The following is an 11,441-nucleotide window of genomic DNA, read 5'->3' as shown; positions in this document are numbered from 1 at the left end:
AATAACTAATGTATCAAGTTTTATTTTAATGTATTATATAACCAATTGATGGATAAAAAATAATAATAATAATAAAGTTAAGTTTAATAAATGAATTATTATTTTTGTTTTGTTTGATAGACATTTGAAGATTATTTCAATAATTTTTTTCCGGTAATATATCTTTAAAATAAATTATTTTTTATACAAATTTAATATAATGTCAAATTTAGAAATATTGTCTAAAAATAATTTTAGAAAACTATTAATAAGTGATGCGTTAAAAATTTTTTATTATTAGTAATACAATATTAGTTACGTAAAAATAGTGATTTAAATAATAATAATAATAATAATAATAATAGTAAAAATATATGCTATTATTATACTACTATTATATATTTACAATATAACAATGTTATCACTAAAATAAATCATTAAATCTTTAAAAATTAACATTAAACAAACATTAAACATGAGTATAAAAGTTTTATTTTTTAATATATATATATATATAATGATTACGATTAAGATAATGATATCATAATAAAAATATTTTCTTTATATATATATATATATATATATAACATGAATATTCATAAAAATAGATATTTGGAAATGTGATAAACAATTATTTATATTGATATTAGTATAATATATTTGATATATTGAATATATTTATTATTATATTATAAATTAATATTTATTTAAAAAAGTAAAATATAAGCAAATATATATATATATATATATTATTTTTTTGTATTATAAAATATAATAATAATAATAATATATTTTAATATAACTCATATGCATGAAAAAGCATAGATTTAATGTGTAAATCAATTTCAATATATTTACAGACAAACACACACACACATACATACATACATACATACACATACATACAAACACACACACACACATACATACACACATATACATACACACACATACATTAACACACACATACATATACATACATACACACACATACATACATTAACACACACATACATACATTAACACACACATACATATACATACATACACACACATACATACACACATACACATACACATACACACACACACACACACACACACACATACTGACTAACTCTAAACTAAAGCACACAAAAAACGAAAGATTTTTGACATTAAATCAATATTTGCTGTCATTGCCGGTGCCCTTAATAATGACTTTTAATATATTTATCTTCAATAAAAGGTTAACATGAAAACCAATATTTTTTGATTATTATTAATATTATTATTATTATAGTCTAGAAATACTAGTATATAGAAAGTCTAGAAAATATGTAGAAAATTTAGATAATAATAAATATATATATAGATTATATTAAAATCTAAAAATATATTATTAAATAGATATCACATTAAATTAAATTTTATAGATTTTTTCAATTCAATTATATTTTAATTGTAATGTTTTTTTTCATTTGAATTGATTATATATATATATAGTTAATTAAAATAATAATATTAAACAATAAAGTCTAATTTAAATTACAATCACTTTAGCACTTAATCAATAAATAAATACAATTATTTGTTATTAAAAATTAGTTACAAAATAAACTTAAAAATATTATTACTACTACTACAAAAAATATTACAACCAATAAAGTGATTATATAACAACAAAATCAAACTCAAAATAAAATCTATTTTTATTACAAACTAATATAATAAACAATAAAAAAATAATTTCAATTTCTTTTATTATTTTTGTGTATATATACTATATATATACCACACAATCACAGATTGATTGTCAAACACATTACAGAATATTCTTGGATTCTGTAATTTATTTATCTTTTACTATCTCTCTCTCTCTCTCTCTCTCTCTCTCTCTCTCTCTCTCTTAACTTGAAAAACACATTATCGGAAACTATTGAAAAAATTCCTACAATTTAGATAACAATTATTTTGAATACAGTTTTACTTTTATTTAGTTATTTATTTTTTTTGTTGCATTTACTGTACACATATGTACTGTACTGTACACTCACTGGAGAGTTATTAAGTCTGCAAACAAATTGGAAAATTGTTTCGTATTTTTATTATTATTATTATTATTATTTAGTTTAGTTTAGATTTTTTTTTGTTGGTTTATTTGTTTAGATATGATCGTTGATGTTAAGCATAATAACAAAAAAAAATTATAACAAAATTTATTCAAATATTTTTTTGTTGTGAAAATATTTTAATAGTTTAAATGAATATATATATATATATATATTATATGTATTTTCAGTACTTCAATGTAAATAATTCAGTTTAAAAAGTTGAATATATTTAGTAAATATTTATATACAATACAATAAACATTGTATATATTAAAGATATTTGTGAATAAATAAAAAAAAATAAATGAATAAAAAGATTTTTTTTCAAAAAAAGAAAAGATATTTAAAAAATTTCTTATTTTTTAGTATTTAATGTATTTTTTTGTGTTGTAAATAACAGTTATATATATATATATAATTTATATCAATATATATATATATATTTAAACAGTGATTATTTAAATATAATGGTAATTACACATTTAGGTTTTTATTTTTATTATTATTTAATGTAAAGATTTAATATCAAACTATTTAATGTGTATTTAGAGAAACTAATAATAATAATAATACTTTATTTTTTTTGCTATTATTTTTTGTTTCTATCATTTAAGTTATTTCCCAATATTTTACATAATAAAAAAAACAAAATAAAAATAGTATAATAATAATAACAATAATAAGATTTCCATTATACCATAAAATTCATTAAACAAACAACAACAAAAAATTAGATAACACTTTCAATTTCAATATATAATATATAATACAATATGTTTGTGACATTAAAAAACATTAGAAAACAATTAAGTATTTTTTTAACAGATATTTTTTTATACAAAAATTTTCTATAAATTGTTATTTAATTATATCAAGCGTATTATATATATATAATATAGTGAATATCATATTGTAAATAATAATAATAATACTAACAATAATATATATATACTGTATATATATATATAAGAAACTTAACGATTATAATATCAAATAATACCCATATAGTAGTTATATAATTGTTTTTTTTTATAAAAATCAATGCTATCTATAAATATATTGGTATTATATTTACCAAAAAAAATAATTAACAATTTTATTATTATTTCAAAATCAAATAATGGATTTTCAATAATTACTGTATAATAATAACAATAATTTGCTTTAAAAAATATAGTTAAGTTTATAATTAAATGCTTAATTTAAACTAATAATAACTAGTTTTAAGTAATATTAAATATAAACTTATATTTATATCTTTTAAGAAATAATTAAATAATAAATTCAAAAATAGGTTTTTTATATATATATTAAAAATAATAGTAAAATTAAATCATTGGCTTTTATATATATTAAAAAAAATTTAATATATTAAAATTTATTATTATAACTATCACTATCATCATCATCATACTAATAATAGTAATAATAATAATAATAATAATAATAATAATAATAATAATAATAACACAATCATATTACCAGTGTTGATTTATGTAATTTAAAACAAATATACTCTAGTAGTTTAATATATATAATTTATATACTGTATATTAAATTAATGTTTAATAATAAAGTTTTTTTGTTGTTGTTTTTTATGTTGAAAAAAATAAAACATTTTTGTGTGTCTTTTGGGAAATTAATTGAATTTTATATAATTTTATTATATATTAGATTTTTGTTGTTATTGTTGTGTGTGTGAGTGAGTCTTATTTTAAATTGTCAGTTAATAAGTTTAAAACACGTTATATATAAAAATTAAATTATTATTATTTTATATAAACACAAATTATTATAAGTCATAGAGGATAAAAAGTGATTCATTATGCAATTTTGGCATTTATTTTATATATATATATATATATACACCAAACATACATACATAAACACACACACATACATATACATACATACATAAACACACACATACATACATTAACACACATACATATACATACATACACATAGATAGACACACACATACATAGACACACACATAGATACATACACACACACTTACATACACACACATAGATATACACACACACACATAGTCACACATACATTAACACACACACATACATACACACACACACAACAATATACATGAATATTGATTTTTTTTTTAGTTTCTCATTACACTTAAGGATTTACATTGAAGAGTACATCATATATACCGTATAGTACTGTACTGTACTATACATTGTCTTTATCAGCAAATTGAGTGTTCAATCATTTAACAGTTTTAAGGTTAGGAGTATGTGTTTAGAATATACAGTATATATAGTATATAATAAATTCTGTATAATCATGAAAATTGGTGGAAAAATCTAGGAATTTATCCGTTTATTTATTTATTTTTTTTTTATATATAAAAAGACTATTTATTATATATTACTAACTATTATTGCAATAAAAACCCTATTGCAGTATATACTATATATACTGTTATATACTGTATATAAAAATAATAAATCTTATATACTTATTGTATTACAATATTGTTTAGTGTATATGATAAATTATTAATTTATCCAATAATAAAATAGATAATAAAAAACTTTTATAATATTTACATTTAATACATAATTGATCATTAAAAAAGATCAACAAAAAAAATAATATTTTAAAAACTTATTTATAAATTTAATTTGTTATTTAGATATATAATAAATAAATTATTGTTCAAATAAATAAATAAATAAAAATTGATAATTAGTTTACTTATTTATCTTTCTAATAAATATTTATATCAATACCTAATTAGTTAATAATATTGTAAATAATTAAATTAATAATTATTGACTTAATAGTTATTTTTAGATAATATATATTTAGTTTAAATTTCATAATGTTTATTAAATTACAAAAATTAATTAAAAAAAATTTCTATAAATATATACAGTATATAATAAATTATTAATTTATTTACAATAAATATTTATTTGACTAACAATTTTTTATTGTTATTTTTGTTTGTTTGTTTGTTTTGTTATAGTTTTATATTTGAATTATAAGAAAAACATTTCTAATATAAATATATATATATAAAAAAATATATTTTATCAAAATTGAAAATTTCTAAAACATTGCATAATTTTGTTGTTATTGTTGTTGTTGTAGTAGTTGTTAGCAGTAATACAGGTAATAATAATACTGTAATATACAGTATATAAAAAAATATGCTAACAATAATAGCCGGCAATAAAAATAAATGTTAGTATTTTGTTGTTGTTGTTAGTTATTAATATACAGTATAACAACAAAAAATACAAAAACAACAAAAATATATACATTATATAAAAAATACAATATTTTCTAAAATATTAAAATTGTTTTTTTCGTTTTAAATTGTTTTAGTTATTTTAATAAAAAGCCTATATATATATATTTTTTAAGTCAAACAATATATATATATTAGTATTATTATGATATCTATATAATATACTGTATTTTTTCCATAAACTTTTATTTTTTTGAATGAATTAATATACTGAATATATATATAATATATATTATTATAAAAAATATATTATTAATAAATTTTTGAAATTATTTCTACAAAGTTTTTCTTTTTAAAAAAATTTACAAATATTTAGTTGAAAATTAATTTATTAGACACAATATGTTTAAATAAAAATATTTTAACCGATTTTTTTTAACATCAATATATTATATTAACTATATTACATACAATATTAAAAACTAGATTATTGATATGTGTAAAATATAAAAATATATTTTTCAGGAAATTTACATTTAGAAAAAAATAACTTAAGTATCAATAATAATAACTTATTGAATATTTATACATCTATTATATTATTTCAAAACATATTGTATATATAAACTTTTAATTTAAAAACAAAACTCGATATACAGTTTATATATGCTATTTACAGTATATATATATATATTATTTGTATATATATTAGAGACACTTAACAACTAAAAGCATTTTTTCAGACAATGATTTTCAAGTAAAATATATTATATTCAATATATATGGGAATTCAATGGAGAGCTCAGTTAGATATTATATTTGTTATTACTGTAGGATTGAGACAAACAAACAAACATATGTGTGACCATTCAGATGTGTAAAACAACACATATTTACTGCACATTAAGTATATATATATATATAAAGACATAAAAATTGATAAAATAATAAAAAAATAATATCTTTTTTTAATACATAATATATATATTATACATGTTTTTATGGATATAAATTGATGCTAAGTTTGCATAAAATTAGTGTTGAACAGTAATACAGTAAAAAAATCTATTATAAAAATAAGTTTTTTTTGGTAATAAAAAATTTGAAAAAAACTAAAATAAAAACATAAAATATATATATATATATAGCATAATGTGAATATCATGTATATAATGGGATAAAAATAAATCATTTTATTATAAAAATTAATTTTAATTTTTTTTTAAATAAGTTATTTAAATATTGTTTGACAATTCAATAAAACAAAACAAACAAAATATAATATTTATAAATATCTATATTACTTATGTAATAGAAACCAATAAATATATATTTTATTTTTTTAAAATATGTAAAACATTTTTTAAAAATAAAATTAATAAATAATAATAATAATAATTGTTAATAAAATTGAATTTAAAAATAAAACATTTACTATTTGTTTATGTATGATATACTACTATATATCTCTATGTATTAATAAATGTGTTAGTAATTTGCAAACACAATATATCAAACATTTATATATAAAATATAATATATATTTCTAAATATACTATATATTAATATATATATAAATTTTCCAACAAATAGACATATTTTCTATGACATTAAGTCCCAAATGTGTGTCCCAGATATATATACTGTATATATCTATATATAAATTTATATATATATATAAACCAATAATCAATACCAAAAAAAAAGATACAAAAGACTACACATATAAATAAAGGATCAAAAATGCTATTTATGTATTGAAACACAAAATATGTAATTTTATTTCATTTACAGATGTATTTTAGTCTTTTTATTTAGTTTTTTTGTGACAAATTATTAAGGCTTATAACGCAAATCGTCTCACTTATAAAAAAAAATTATTGCATATCTGTGATGGATATGAAAAAACTAACTAAACTTAAATAAAATAAATAATACAATCTTTAATCTATAAAAATCACTGAAATTTTTTTTTATATAATAACATATTATAGTACAATACTATATATAATATAATTGATTTATATATGCCAAATATATATATATATTGAAAACATCGATAATATCATATATATATTTATTGATATTTCAACTTCAATGATACTATTATATTGAATATAATAATAATAATATATTATAAATAAATTTTAAAAAGTAATGGATATATCTATATATATATATATCTAACCAAATATTTTGAGATATACTGTATTATATATCAATTTTTTTGCAAATTTTATTTTATCACTAAATTTTTTCTACTATAAATATCTCCTCTATTATAAAATAGATATATAATTTTTTCACATTTTTACAAAAAAAATCTACAGGGAGTTGGTCCCAACACTAACAACAAAATTTTTTTTAAATATAATAGTAAAAAAATAAAATTTCATGATATTTTTTTTAACTATACAACAACAACAAAAATATTTTTGCTTGACTTAAAAATTTAATCAAAATTTTATTATTATTCATCTATGATATATATGATAACAACATATGGTATAAAAATATAGACATATTAATAGTTATTTTTGTTAAATCTATATTTTTCACAAATCAATATCTAATGATTTTAAGATTATTTACAAATAGATGATTTTTTTTGATAGTTTAGTTTATTATTGATCTAATAATGTATTTAAAATAAGTTAAATTGAAAAAATTAATAAGCACTGTACAATAGATATTAGATATGAATATAATTATCACTATAATTTAATATTACTAGTATATATTGAATAAATTTAGTATTTAAATAATAATTAGTATTAGTATTGATACTAAATATTTAAAATAGTCATAAAATAATTTGTTTTATAATAGTGTTATTTTAACTAAATTAATTATATTTTAATTTTGCATATATTTATTCAAAAATAAATACTATTATTAAAATGCTAATACAATATCTGTTTTAAATTTAAAATCATATATATAAAAATATAACTCATTCAATGATAAATTATATAAATTATTAATAGATAATACAAAAAAAACACACACACATTGTAGTCAAATGTTTTTTTCTTTTAAATTCAAAATAAAAAAAATATTGTATTTTATTTGATTCAATACATTGTATATATATATATAACTTACATTATCATACAAATACAGTACATATATTTTTTTCCATAGAAAATGTGTATTTAATCTGTAAAATAGCGTTTAGAAAAAAATGATAAAAACTTTTAATGTGTATTATTATTGTATTAATTTTTCTAGTATTATTTGGTTTATATATATATATATATATATATTACAGATAATGCATTATTGTGCTGAACAAATTTTTTTTCAATGTTAGATAAAAGTTATGTTATTTTACTGTCGTATTAAATGAAATATTGAGAATTTTTTTTTTGTTGAATAGAAAAACAAAACAAAACATACAAAAATATAATACAATAATTTTTGACTATAATATACAGAATATATATATATATATATATATATATATATATATATATATATATATATATATATCAGTACTTAAACAGTACGGTATATATATAATAGATAACTAGTTTTTTTGTGTGTAATTCAACAACAAAAAAATAATAAATTAAATACTATTTTATATAAATCAAACAAACAAACAAAAAAAACCATAAAATAATTTTTAGTTGTATTTAATTCTATTATTATTGAAATACTATACAATATTTAGTAGTATTATTATAATTATATATATATATTATTTTGTATATAAAATATTTAAAAAATAAAATGATTAATGCGCCTAATAATTTGATTAATAAAAAAATATGTACTATATTTATATAGCATACTAATATCATAATAATACATAAAGTAGATAACATATTAAAATTTTTTAGCATATACATAACATATTATATATATATAAACGTTATCTTAAAAATATTAATGTATATTATTAATTGATAAAATAATCTAATTTATAAATAATTTAATATATGTCACAAAAAATTATATATATATATTTAAAGTATTGCATCGAATAATATTGAGAAAGTTTATAATATTATAATATAATTTTTTGTTTGTAAAAAAGTTAACTTTTATTTATTTTTTTTATTATCAAAGTTTGTTTGTTGTATTTTTTGTGCTTTAAAAAATTTTTATTAATAAAAAAAATTTTATCAGAAAAATTTTATATTAAATATATCATATATATTATACTGATATATATATACTGTATATTATAGACTATAATCGACTGATGATTTATGACTCGTTTTACAAGAAATAAAAGCAAAATTTGTTTTTTATTATTATTATATATTTCATTATTTAACTCTTATAATATTTTTTTGGCCATAAAAAAATATTTTATATCAAATATAGTATATATATAAATGTTGTGTTAATATCCCGATACTTTGAAATTATAGTATTGATATACATTATATATATATATGTTTTTTTTGAAAATAATATTTTTATGTGTCGTTAAGTTTTTGTTGTTAGGTTTACAGTGAGTGTTGAAAAAAATATAATACAAATACTAATAATAATACTAATAAAAAAATAGTTTTAGTTAAAAAAAAAATTGTTTCACATATCGATTGTGTTAGGGGAGCAAAAAAATATCATATATTTTTTGTATTATCAGTAATATTTAGTATAATATTAGTATTGGATTTTTTTTATATATACAGTATATATATATAGTATCGTAAAGTAGTAGTAAAATTGGTTAACAAACAGTTATATAAAATTGTAAAAATTATTTTAGCAATGATTTTATATATCTATTGTACTTTTGAGAGAGAAATTACAGAATATATTCAATAAAAATTATTTAAAACAATTATTACGATACGATAGTATATTGTATATATATATATATATACAGTATATAATATTATATTGTTTATCGGTTTGGGTATAATTTGATTATATATTTAATAATAGTTTTCACGTATCATAAAATTAACTGTTAATGTTATTATCATACAGTATATTATATTTATTATATAATATTATACTTATTATATTAATGGTATATAACTATCCAATGAAACACTATAAACATTTTAAACAACAAATATTTTCTTGTTTATTATTATATTATATTATGTATTATACATATTATAATCCATTATTATTATTATTATAGTATAGTATAAAGTATTAACAAATTGATTGTTAATTTTTTTAGTTAACAAACAAAAACAGCAAAAAACCAATTGATTTATAATTTTATTAATAATTTTTTTTTCTCTATCTATTGTTTTATTTCAGATATTATTAACTTCTTCTTCTTTGTCGATATGATGGCAAAAATCAGCGCCAAATGTCTGACATTGACATCAATAACAACAACAACAACACTAACATCATTGACACCGACAATGACAACGACAATACCGACAATTGATTGGCTAATAATTAATCATTTGGTTAGACGTGTAATACTGCTGTCGATGTCCTACTGTTGTTGTCCTCTACTACTTATTTTTCATCACTATTATCATTATCATCAGTGCCATCATTGCTATTATTATTATTATAAGCACTGACCTAATATATATACCAACAATAATATATATATATATATATATATATATATATTGAGTAACTACTAGTTTGTAACCAACAAAAAAAAACTTTTTATTCAAAGATAGTTAGTATGTATTTTAGTGATGATTGACATTACTATGTATTTATTATTATTATTATTATCATCAAAAAAGTGATGATTTCAATCACCAATTCAAACACCAATACTACTACTACTACTACTACTACTACTACTACTAATACAGATATCAGTGCTAATAATCAAATGGACCATAAGTTTTCTGTATAGATTTTTTTACATTCAATTGTTATAACAGTTTTGTTGTTGTTTTTTGTTGTTTTTATCTTTTTTATTGTTGTTATATTCAACAACAATACCAACAACAAAATTGTCACCAAAAAAACAAAATAAAACAATACATCACTTATTAGAGCACCGATACCCTCAGTGAAAGAGACATCATTACAATTGGAAAATAATTAGATATATATATAACGAGAAAAAAACAAACAATACATTCATAAAATAAATATCAATATTCTGTGTGTTTGTGTGTTAACTATCAAAAAACAAACAAACAATTAAATTGATTTTATTTTGTGTGAACCAATTGATTTGATCCGACAACACA

Source organism: Oppia nitens, unplaced genomic scaffold (assembly GCF_028296485.1).
Source record: "Oppia nitens isolate AA-2021 unplaced genomic scaffold, nextdenovo-longstitch-racon4-pilon3 scaffold14_pilon_pilon_pilon, whole genome shotgun sequence".
NCBI lineage: Eukaryota > Metazoa > Arthropoda > Arachnida > Sarcoptiformes > Oppiidae > Oppia > Oppia nitens.
The sequence above is the reverse complement of the archived record's forward strand: the minus strand, read 5'-3'. Positions refer to the sequence as shown.